At 39.8% G+C, this 11,818-nt stretch overlaps 1 long non-coding RNA gene across 1 annotated transcript; it reads left to right on the top strand.

Moving 5' to 3' along the window:
• The first annotated feature begins 4,446 nt into the window (after window positions 1-4,446).
• LOC123967315 lies at window positions 4,447-10,298 on the top strand. The gene is made up of 2 exons (XR_006824228.1): window positions 4,447-8,834; window positions 9,950-10,298. It is a non-coding gene; the product is annotated as an uncharacterized LOC123967315 (long non-coding RNA).
• The last annotated feature ends 1,520 nt before the right edge of the window (window positions 10,299-11,818 follow it).

Here is an 11,818-nt window from a genome sequence, read left to right as displayed (position 1 = left end):
AGAGTCCACATTTAACTCTCCTATTCGTTTGCACTATTGCTCTTGTGGTTTTAATTTTAATGAGGTTTTTATGTACAGCTCCTCTTCTGTTTACCTTTGATTTAAATAGTTTCGATGGTCGGGGGGCAGACACCGTCACTATAGGGTTTTCACTAAGTAACTCCTGAAAAAGAAGGGCAGAGAAGTGTGTTAGGCTGCAACTCTGCCTCCTGGTCTCAACTCTGGGTTGTCATGGATTTGGTCCACAAATAAACTTGGCCAGATTTCTAGAAATGAGAGCTGCTCTTTCCCAAGTGGGATGGATGCCGTCTCTCCGAATCAGACCAGGTCTTCCCCAGAAAGTCTGCCAATGATCTACAAAGCCCACATCGTTTGCTGGACACCATCTCGACAACCAGCGGCGGAATGACGACGTGCGGCTATACATGTGATCACTGGTCAGATTTGGCAGGGGTCCAGAGAAAACTACGGTGTCCGACATTGTTTTTGCATATGTACACACCGACTCAACATTAATCTTAGTGACCTCCGATTGGCGTAACCGGGAGTCATTACCGCCGACGTGAATAACAATCTTACTGTATTTACGTTTATCCTTTGCCAGCAGTTTCAAATAAGACTCAATGTCGCCCGCTCTGGCCCCAGGGATTCACTTAACTATGGCCGCTGGCTTCGCTAACTTCACGTTTCTCAAAATGGAGCTGCCAATGATCAGAGTTGGTTTCTCAGCGGGTGTGTCGCTGAGTGGGGAAAATCTGTTAGAAACGTGAACAGGTTGATGGTGCCCCGTGGACTTTGAATGCTTTCGACTATTCCTCCTTCGGACAATCACCCAGCCCCCCCTTCCTGGCTGCACAGGGGATGCCGGAGGACGGCTACCAGAGGCTAACTCAGGCCGTTCTACACCGACTACCGGGGACTGGCTAGCTACAGTAGCTAAAGACTGATCTACCAAGGTGCAGAGCCGGACTTCTAAATCATTGAGCCTCGCCTCCATGTCTACAAATAAAATACACTTATGACACGTACCATTACAGCTAAAGGAGGCAAAGGAGTAACTGAACATCTGACACACTGAGCAGGAGAAAGTAGGAGAGAGAGAGGGAGAAGCCATCGCTAGCTGCTTAGCTAATGTCACTAACGGCTCAGCTAAAGTATTGTAGCGTCAGCTACCAAAACTTTAGAACAACTATGAGATTGAACAGCAGTCACTAAAAGATGGAAAGAACTGTGAGTGCTTAGGAGAAATTACTGTAAGAATAAATGTTTAGCGGACAGTTGGCCGCTGTAATCTAACAAATGTAACTGTTATTTAGCGAGAGCAGCACAACACGGTACCAACACACAAGCACCGGAAACGGAAATGAGTCGACATGCTTACCGCAGTACGTCAGCCACCGCAGTACATGCTATATAAATACATTTTACTTACTTACTTACTTGTTGTTTATGTACATTGATTTTACATTAATAATAACCAAAATCTCCTATTTAATGACTATTTCATCTTACGTCGATGTAAGATGAAATAGTCTTTTCCTTTTTTGTTATTTTTCTTGTCCTTTTTCTTGTTTTTCTTTTGTTTGTCTTTCTTTCTCTTCTCCTTACTCTGCTTCTACTTTTTCTTATTTTTTGAATCAGAGTCGGAGCTGAAGTCAGAGTCTGGCTCGGGCGATTGCTGGGGTGTCAGCTGGGGTCTCTCTTCATTTCCCTTAGGCTGCACAGCATCAGTCACTATATAATATATTACAAACAAAAATACATTTGAATAGCAGGACACAACGCAGGAGCATTTTCCATGTCATCGCCACTACTTATATTATATACTTATTTTTATTAACCTTTATTTTACCAGTGAGGAACAAGCTGGGCCTGTCTTTCATTTTGGATTGCTCTTTGGAATCTGACAACCTAAATGAATCCTGCCTGTACCCCACTACAAACCTGCATGCCATCTGTCGGTACCTTAATCTGCCTGTGTGTGTACAAACTGTGTCTACCCTTGACGTGGTCACGTTCCCTTTTCATAAAATACTACTAGTGATTTTATTGCTGCCTTGTGTGTCTACATTTGGGTCTTACCTCCAAAGTGTGATACATTATTATGCTATAAAACAGACACACTGAATTAAAACAAAACAAAGTAAATGTAAGTCCCTGAGTAAGTGAGCTGCCTGATTAAAGAGGCATCATGACTTCGAGCTATGTATGGACCAAGTGTGTGTGTGTATGTATGTATGTATGTATATATATATATATATATATATATATATGTATGTATGTATGTATATATATATATATATATATATATATATATATATATATATATATATATATATATATATATATATATATATTAGTATGCCTATTTTTATTTAGAGCAGTACTATAGTCTAGAACGAATATAGGCCTATTTTCACTAGAGTGTAATTACCTTAAATGCCTAAAAATTTACTTTACTACTGATTTTTTAAAAAAAAAAAGGTTCTGTGAACAAAATAGCATGGTACTCTTACCATGCTATTTTGTTCATGGATCTTTTTTATTTTCTTACTTTTAGTTGACTGAAACTTTCTTTTTTTCAAGAAACCACTAGATTCATATATTTGTCCATTTATGATAATTTGAGTGTTAGGACAATTACAATATATAATCCATCCATCCATCGTCAACAGCTTATCCTGTGTACAGGGTCACGGGGGCAGAGGTACATTTCTGGCATTTATTGTTTTAACTGTAGAACACATGGGGAAATTAAAGGACCTAGATTGGGAGATAATGCCAAGGACGAGAACAATATGTCGACTAACTAAAAAAAACAAATGATGCAACTGTAAATTATAGAGGTGCAATAGACAACATTTATTAAACACAACTGAGGTGGTTTCTGCACTAATAATCAGTACAGTACTTTTTGTCATTTAGCAGCAACTCATTTTCAGAGCGGCTTACAGTAAGTACAGCGACATCCCCTGAGCCACCTGATGCCACTAGGTCATAGGCTATTGCCTGCTAATGAGCTAAAAAATGAAGCACTAAAAAAAAAACTTACACCGAAGATAACTAGATAGCTAATAGTACATCACTCAGTATTTACTTCTCCAACCATTAAAGCCTTGCAATTTGACTTAGCTGACTGATGTCATGCAACGGTAGTTACCCTGATACAAAGTGTTCCCCTGCTGCCGGAGCGTGTGTAGCAGGTCTAAAGCCAATTTAATACCCAATTATGAATTTTAATATTCAGAAAATATTAATCTATAAATCTCTCGATTCGGGGCACCACCGGAGTTATTAACCCAAAGTGTCCAGATCTCTGGGTAGCATTTTAATTATACAATTATTCACTAGTGATCAATTAGTTAATAATCGCTCAATTATCTTAAATCAGTAAGTCAATCTCATCTGAAGGGTAAATTCTCTTGGCAGGGACTTAGAAACAGGCAACACACACAATTCCTTGATTACAGTGAATTTATTAACTAACTAAGGTGATATAAAAATGCGGTTAAATACACTAAAGGAAATAACAATGGCTAAACAATGAAAAGGGGTTCCTATTGTGGGAAGCATTTGACTCACACGGCAGCTAATGAATGCAATTAGATGATAACTCGGTTAAATTTGTCTAGGGGTTTAAGGACTAAAGATAACGGATTAACAAATATTGGACCTCTCTGACCACAGAATGCATTGTTTTACCTTACGGTAGGTCGGCGGCCTGCCTTGGCCTGTTGCACGGGTCCCACGCTAGCTGCCCGATTCCTGGCTTTCTGCTAGGGAATTCTCCGGGGTTCTCCGTGTCTGGAATGAAGAAAAACCCTCAAGGGTTGGCCGTCCTCCGTCTGGCAATTCGGCTGATCTTCAGGTGTCCTTTGTAGCCGCTGGCGAGACCACGTGCCTGGGTCTGACCTCGGTGAAGTTAGCTCGACAAATAAAGCTTAAAGAGAACTTGGTCATTCTTGAATTAAACTAGAGTAACTTAATGGACTGATAACTTTTAACAAAACAAAAGTAAGAAAATAAAACAAGTAAAGTTGCTGGAATGAGGGAAAACTGAAGTCGCGGCACTTCGCGTTTGTAGCTTCAAACGAAACAAAAGCTTTTGTTGCGCCGGGCCGAACTCTTAGGGCGTTGCCGGGTGAGGGGGTACGCCGGGTGCGTACCGAAGCGCCATTGAAGAGTCAGGAACAAGCAGAGCACAAAAAGCTTTTGTTGGTTGGGGCGTGGTTCCCCAGAAGGCAGTCCTTAGTTTCCCGTAGGGCGGGCCGTTTCTGGTTTCCAGAGGGACTGTCTTTCTAAACTTTTAATGTCTATAAAAAGGAAAAGAAAATCTATTTGCACGCATTATAATCAAATATCTTCCCACAATCAAACCTCAATTGTTAAACGATTGTACCATTCTAAGTTTAAGCATTTGGTAACGGGAAAACAATTGTCAGTAATTAGACCATAAAAGGTTAGCATTTCAGAATGATATCAGAGGAGAGGAACTTAACTAGCTTTCATGGATATATTGGCTGTTACACGTTCTTAGAGAATATAAGCAAGACACATGAATGACATCAGATTATTGGACATGATAAATAGCGAGTGACATTTATATATTAAATGGCATCTCAGATTCTTTTCAGCAATAATATCAACAACAGATGGGAACAACATGGTAACATAACTAATCAAATAGAGGCAAACGTAATCAAGTAACTAGAAGATTATTTAATTAAACAAGGTAATGCTTTGAGTCTTGGGAGACAGCAGTCTGTTTACACAAAGAAGTTCAGGGCTGTCCCTGGGGTCCTGGATTTTCTCATCTGGGCGTGAAAAGTAGTATCTCTTAGATGAGAGGTAATTAAACACAGAGCAATGACAGTTGCCATGGTTACGAGGGGGGGGGGGCAGTTTAGGGATTCCTTCCCCCTCTTAAGGAGAGTTTCAATAGGCTGTTTGTAATCTCTGGTTAGTTTCTTTGTCATTTTAACAATTCAGGCACCGAGAGGCTTATCTCGGCTGTTGCCAAAGGTGGCCAGTTTTACGATCAACTGCCCAGGAACAGCACAAGACAAAATTTGACAATCGTTAAACATCATTGGTTTAACAGTTGCCAATGTTGTGTCTGAACCTAACTGGATTTAAAGTATATAATTCAAGAGCATTGTTGTGAACAAACAATGTGGATTTGTGAGTAGTAAATAAAGGTCAGCTTTGCGCGCTCCCGCGAGTGTCCTTATGTGTTTCACAAACATTTAAGAAACTGATATGATATTAAACTTTCCTATATACAACTAAATTAATTAAAGTATAATGCATTATAATCCTTGTGTGCTTCACAAACATTAAGGAGCCTATGAAATTCATCATATTATCTATATACAAATAAATTAATTAAAGTATAGCGTATTATAATCCTTACGCTTTATAGACTTGAAAGCAGATAGTCTTGCTTTCTTGGAGATGAGTTGTTATTTGTGTAAGAGTTGAAGTGTTTTCTGGGGTGGAGGTATGTTGTTGATTGTGCGTGACTTGTGTTGTTTTCTGGGGTTTATCTTTTCACATCGCCCGCCATTGGGGCCACAGTACATCATATGTCTAGTTCTACGAAACACCTTAAGCATTATTAGTCGCCTAAAAGTTTCAGAATGTTTAATGTGCACAGCGCTGTTTTCTGGAGTTTTTTATTTAACCGCCCACCATAGGGGCTACAGTACCACAACAACAAATCTGAGCCGACGCAACATCTCTAAACCAACAGATTTATCTGAGTTTCCGAGAGCTTGTCCGCAGCATGTATGCGCTAATCATATAACAATTGCGCTTTAACAGACCAATTTAGAATCAACCGTCAGAGCTGTATGCAGTAGCTTGTCGCTGCATCATCCAGTCACCAGTCCCCATCAAACTCAACCGCCCATTCATACACGGTTTCAATAGTAAACTGCCATAGGATTGACAGATACCGATTAAAAAATATTATATTCTAACCAGAAACATTTAAGAATTACAATCGCTGATAGGCTAAGGTCCTCAAATTCCGCTGGATGCCCTGAGAAACTTACTCACTCTTGTGTTTTGCTGTCAACATCTTATTATTATTATTATTATTATTATTAGCTAGTAAACAAAATTATTCATATGTGATGCTTAAAAAACGAATGTTTCAAATGCATGCTTGGTTATTTTTCGTTCGCTTTCCTCCTGAGTAGTGACGTCACTGTTCGAAGGGGGTCCCACAGATGCATTAGGTCTACCGGAATGATCCCTGGATTCCCCTGTTTGAAAAGAGAGTAAACCAAATGCATTTCCTTTTGTGTTTAAACATGTATTTAGGTTGAGCAAAACAGTCCACGCTCTTAACAACGATGGCGATGAGTTAAAAGAAATAGCTTGTGACTTGTTGTAAACAAGATCGAAATATTACGGGGTTGATATTATAGCTTTGATGGGTGCAAGAATAGGATACGTCCCCCACCTCATATAGACATGTTTTCTAGAGATCCATCCTTAATGTGTTGTGTATAATTTCTGCGAAGTTTCTCATGGAGGGACCATCAACCTGTTGAAAGCAGGTGCCTGTCGGCCTGCGCTGAAAGAGCGAATCTTGAATGTAGAAAACCTAACATCCATCTGATCAACGTAATATCAGACACGGGGTAGATCCGTTTTTTTATCTTACGAGGAGCAAATGGTAGCCTTTAGTTAGTGAGAGGGACGGATTTATGCGTGAGAACACAAAACAGATGTCTTTCACATGATGTTTACAAATGCGTGCACGAGTGTTTATTTATCGTTCTTGTTTTAAAACTCTCAGTAACAATTTGAAACAATATTTCAAATGCATGCGCTTTTCGCCCGTTTGAAAAGAGAGTAAACCAAATGCATTACATCTGTGTATAAATATGTATTTAGGTTACACAAACAGTCCACTCACTTAACAACGATGGCGATGAGTTAAAAGAAATAGCCCGTGACTTATTGTAAACGACATAGTGTTATTTTCCAGAACAAACAGCGCATCACATCCATACCATCGTTTGGCTCAATTAGGACGCGATAGGCTAGTGTTATTTTATGTTTGTTTTAAACTCTCAGTAACAAAAAATAATTTAGATGTGTGTAGGAGAATAGGATGGGATCACAGCTAGACCGATGTCGGTTTGACATCATAGTGCGAACGCGGTAGTATATTCGCCGCCGTCTAACTCTGCACAGACAATAATGTCAGCCTGACTGTTATTGCGGTATAAAAACTGTGTAGTGTAGCGCTGATGTTTTATCTTTATCGTCGTAATATAGAGTTCGTTGGTCTATGTGAAACGGTGTGGTTAGATAGAGTTAGTGATAGAGATGGATTTAAGAGTGAGAACACAAAGCAGATGATTCTGAGGTGACGTTCATCGAGATGAATATTATTATGGGGGTAGAACCGCTTTTTAGCTTTGATGGATGCTAGAATAATATGGAATCACTGCTATACATCTGTCGGTTTGACACGACCGAGCAAATGCGTATTTGTACTCACATTCATCTAGCCTATCTTTGTATAAACCACAATGTCAACCTGCCTGGTATTGCAGGATAAAACTGTGAATGTGGAGCTCTGATGTATTATCTTTATCATCATAATATAGGTGTGGATGTAAGCGTGAGAACAGGTTTTCTGGCGAGCCGTTTTGAACTTGCTGTGTGTGATTCTGCAAACTTTCTCATGGATGGAGGGAGAAATGACCCCATCAACCTGTCAAAAGCAGACTTCTATCAGCTTAAGATGAAAGAGTAAACCTTGGGTCGCCGTGACCCTGGATAGAAATCCTGTAGGTGTAATGCATAGGCTACATATGATATCGCTACCTTCTTCTGTCGAAAGTCCGTTGATCTAGTGTAACATCAGATTACACAAAAATGTTTTTTATTTAGTCCTACACATCTGCTGTAGCACATAGCGTGTCCTGATGCCGATTGTACACATGTTACAGACAATTGTTTATGTGTCAGCGCATTTGTGGGCCATTTAAGATCAATATACAATGAGTTTATTTATGTTAAGGTCAAACTTCGTGTCATCAATTAAAAAAGAACTATTATTATTATAATATAGATTGTAACACATCTAGTATGGTTTCTGGAGACAAATGGTAATTATTTAAATCTATCCTTATCTAAACATTTGTCTGGGGACGGGTCTCAGTGACAAGCCCCCCCCCCTTCGGTGACATGCCTCGACTAGCCTGCGGATTGTGTGTATTTTTTTCACAACGTTTATATAAAAAGGGATACTATATGATTGAGCAGATCAGATCTATTTCTTATAAATGTTGATAGATAAATTCTAATTCAATGAATTCCCTTTTCCCCTTCAGAGAAGTCTTGATGCAAATGGGGAGGGTTTGAGGTAATAAAAGGTCATAAATAAGACATGTGTGAAAATAGGGGTTAAAGACATTCCATGCAAGGTTTCACATTTTAGTCGGAACCTCTGGTGCATTTTTGCTGTTGCTGCTGTTTCACTTCAGATCCTATCTAAGATGGCTCTTGCTGCTGGTATGTTAAACCCCTCAAATGAATTATAATGGTGTATTACTCCTGTTGGACGGTTTATCTGATCTTCTTTTTAATATAAAAAAAGTTTTTTTTCAAACAGCTCTGAACTGCGTGTAAGATGCGCCTGATAAGGCATTTTTTAGGTAAAAAAAAAAAAAGGTTTCATATTTATGCAATATTGACTAGTAGGCCTAATATGTATTAATAAAAACTCTGAGAATGTAACCTCACATAAGCTGTTTATTGTATTACAGAAGAACATCATTTATTTGACGGAGAACGACCAGCGCATGATGGTAAGTTAATTATTTGAAATTGTTATAGGGTAAATTCATGTATAGTGGAATGCGTGTTGAGTGGTATGCTTGTGCTTGTGGGGATACCACTGTACATGGTTATTTTTGTATACCACTACTGCATTCTAACTGATTCAGTTAAGAGTTTAAGAGTCTGGAGAGTGTTTTGACTTACAGTAGTTAATAAACCATCAATAATTGCATAGCACATTACATGGTTGTGCTCTGTAAATGAAAAGCAGGTTACAGTTAAAGAATTCCTTATAGCTGTGCAGTTTTATTAGCAACCTGGATTGAACGCAGCAGGTGATACAGCATTCGTAATAACTATAAGAGACTTGAGACTTGACTTGGACTCTAGCTCAAAGACTTGTGAGCATCTCTGCTTCGAGCTAAGAAATCAGTTGGCAAAAGAGCTTCTTTGTTTTAAGCCCCAGCAGATTGGAATAACTTACCTTCTGATATTAGATTATCCATCATTTGGGATGTTTAAGCACACCCTGTCTGTGGTATTGGCCATTTTGACCATCTAGTGTTTGTGAAGTTCTTGTTTTCTTGATTTCTGTAATTATTGTTTTTTTGTGTGTTGTTGTTGTTGTTGTTGTGTATTTGTGGTTCTGTGTGTTTATCTGTTGTCTGTCTGTACATTGACAAGGGTTATCCTAATAAAGAAATTTGACTAATAATTACCTCCGTCGTGCAGCAAAGGCGCACACCATCGACAAGCCAGCATCGATGCTCATTCAGCTGGCACTCTGACCCTCCACGTGAACGAGCAAACGGAGTGGAAATAGGTTGTGGGAGAGAGGAGCAAGTACTTTCAGAAAGGCCCTAAGAATTACAACTAAATATTCAATAGGTGGTGCTCGAATACCACCAGTAGCAGTTTCTGCCTCTGGCCAAATGCTTGCTCATGGTGGGAATTGTTGGGTCTCTTTTAATAATGTTACAAAGAGTATTGTTGTGGTCGCAGCCCGGCTGACGGTGAGTGCCCTGGCTTTATCTCCTTTTTGTCTGTGATTCTGTTTTTTCCCTGGTTTTCTCTGTTCTGCCTCCCTGTGTCTCCTCCCCTGTGTGTGCTTTCTCTCTCTCTCTCCCTCTGCTCCTGAGCCCAGCCAACGACCTGCACCTCGCCAGCCACCTCCTCTGCCTGCCACACCTGCCAGCAATCAGCCTCATCTCTGACAGTACTTCTACCCCGGTTCTCCAGTCAACCCCTGCTTGATCGTCATTGCTCCTAACCTGGTTCACTCAGCTCATCCTCTGTCCAGTTGGTTGGGCTCGCTCACCTGCCCTCTTCCTTCAGGCTTCCCCCACGGCGTCCTTCCATGCCTCCTCTCTTCCTCGGCCCCCAGTGTTCCCCGGTTCTCTGGTCTCAGCCTCCTTGGTTCCCTGTGCCTGCATCTCCCCGGCATCACTTCTCCCTCGACCCCTTTTTTTCCCCAATAAAACCTGCCAATCTGAGCGCTGCATTTGGGTCCTCTCTGTCCCCACACCACATCACCGTAACAAGTACGGTATAGACCTGATCTATATGAAAAGTGCAAGAAGATGACTCTGTTATGAATCAGTATTATTTGAATATTATAATAATTTAAAACAATTAAAATAGCCAATTAAAGTTGCTGATATTAGTTATAGGTGCTCTTTTTTTCTTTCAGTCAGCTCCTACTGTGTGGGAAGCCTATCTCAAGCAGACTGCTTGAGATCTGGCTGCAGTCAGATATGATGCAGAGTGACTATGGTAAACCCTCTTGGTTATTCATCCAGATCAACAGTTAAACATTGCAGTGCATTTCAGTGATAAAGGAGACACAAGTAATAGTAGGACAGCTACAGAAATCCACTAAAAGATGTTAACAGCCTTCACAGAACATACAGTGGATAGAAAAAGCCTACACACCCCTGTTAAAATGTCAGGTTCTTATGATGTAAAATAATGAGACAAAGATAAATCATGTCAGAACTTTTTCCACCTTTAATGTGAACAATTCAATTGAAAAACAAACTGAAATCTTCGAGGGGGGAAAAATGAAAAATAAAAACCTTACAATAATCTGGTTGCATAAGTGTGCACACCCTCTTATAACTGGGGATGTGGCTGTGTTCAGAATTAACCAATCACATTCAAACTCAGGTTAACTAGAAGTCATTACACACCTGCCATCATTTAAAGTGACTCTGATTAATCACAAATAAAGTTCAGCTGTTCTAGTAGGATTTTCCTGATATTTTCTTAGTTGCATCTCTGAGCAAAAGCCATGGTCCGCAGAGTTTTCAAAGCATCAGAGAGATGTCATTGTTGAAAGACATAAGTCAGGAGACGGGTACAAAAGAATTTCCAAAGCATTAGATATAACCTGGAGCACAGTGAAGACTGTAATCATCAAGTGGAGAAAATATGGCACAACTGTGACTTTACCAAGAACTGGACGACAACACGACAGCACGACAACGACCCAAAGCACACATCCAAATCCACAAAAGCACGGCTTCACCAGAAGAAGATTAATGTTGAATATCTGTAGGGTGATCTGAAGAGGGCTGTGCACAGGCAATGTCCTCGCAATCTGACAGATTTGGAGCGCTTTTGCAAAGAAGAGTGGGCAAATATTGCCACGTCAAGATGTGCCATGCTAACAGACTCCTACCCAAAAAGCTTCAACAAAGCATTAGTCTAAGGGTGTGCACACTTATGCATCCAGGTTATTTGAGGGGGTTTATTTTTCATTTTTCCCCCTCAAAGATTCAATTCTATTGAATTGTTCACATTATAGGTCACATTATAGGTGGAAAAAGTTCTGACATGATTTATCTTTGTCTCATTATTTTACATCATAAGAACCTGGCATTTTAACAGGGGTGTGTAGACTTTTTCTATCCACTATATGTGATAAATTCCAGTTTCTTATACTGTGTTCATGTAATGTGGAAGTTATCGTAATTACCAGTTTCTGATTTGTAAATACCATTTATGCCAACAT

The sequence above is a fragment of the Micropterus dolomieu genome, unplaced genomic scaffold (genome assembly GCF_021292245.1).
Source record: "Micropterus dolomieu isolate WLL.071019.BEF.003 ecotype Adirondacks unplaced genomic scaffold, ASM2129224v1 scaffold_250, whole genome shotgun sequence".
NCBI lineage: Eukaryota > Metazoa > Chordata > Actinopteri > Centrarchiformes > Centrarchidae > Micropterus > Micropterus dolomieu.
The sequence above is the reverse complement of the archived record's forward strand: the minus strand, read 5'-3'. Positions and strand labels throughout refer to the sequence as shown.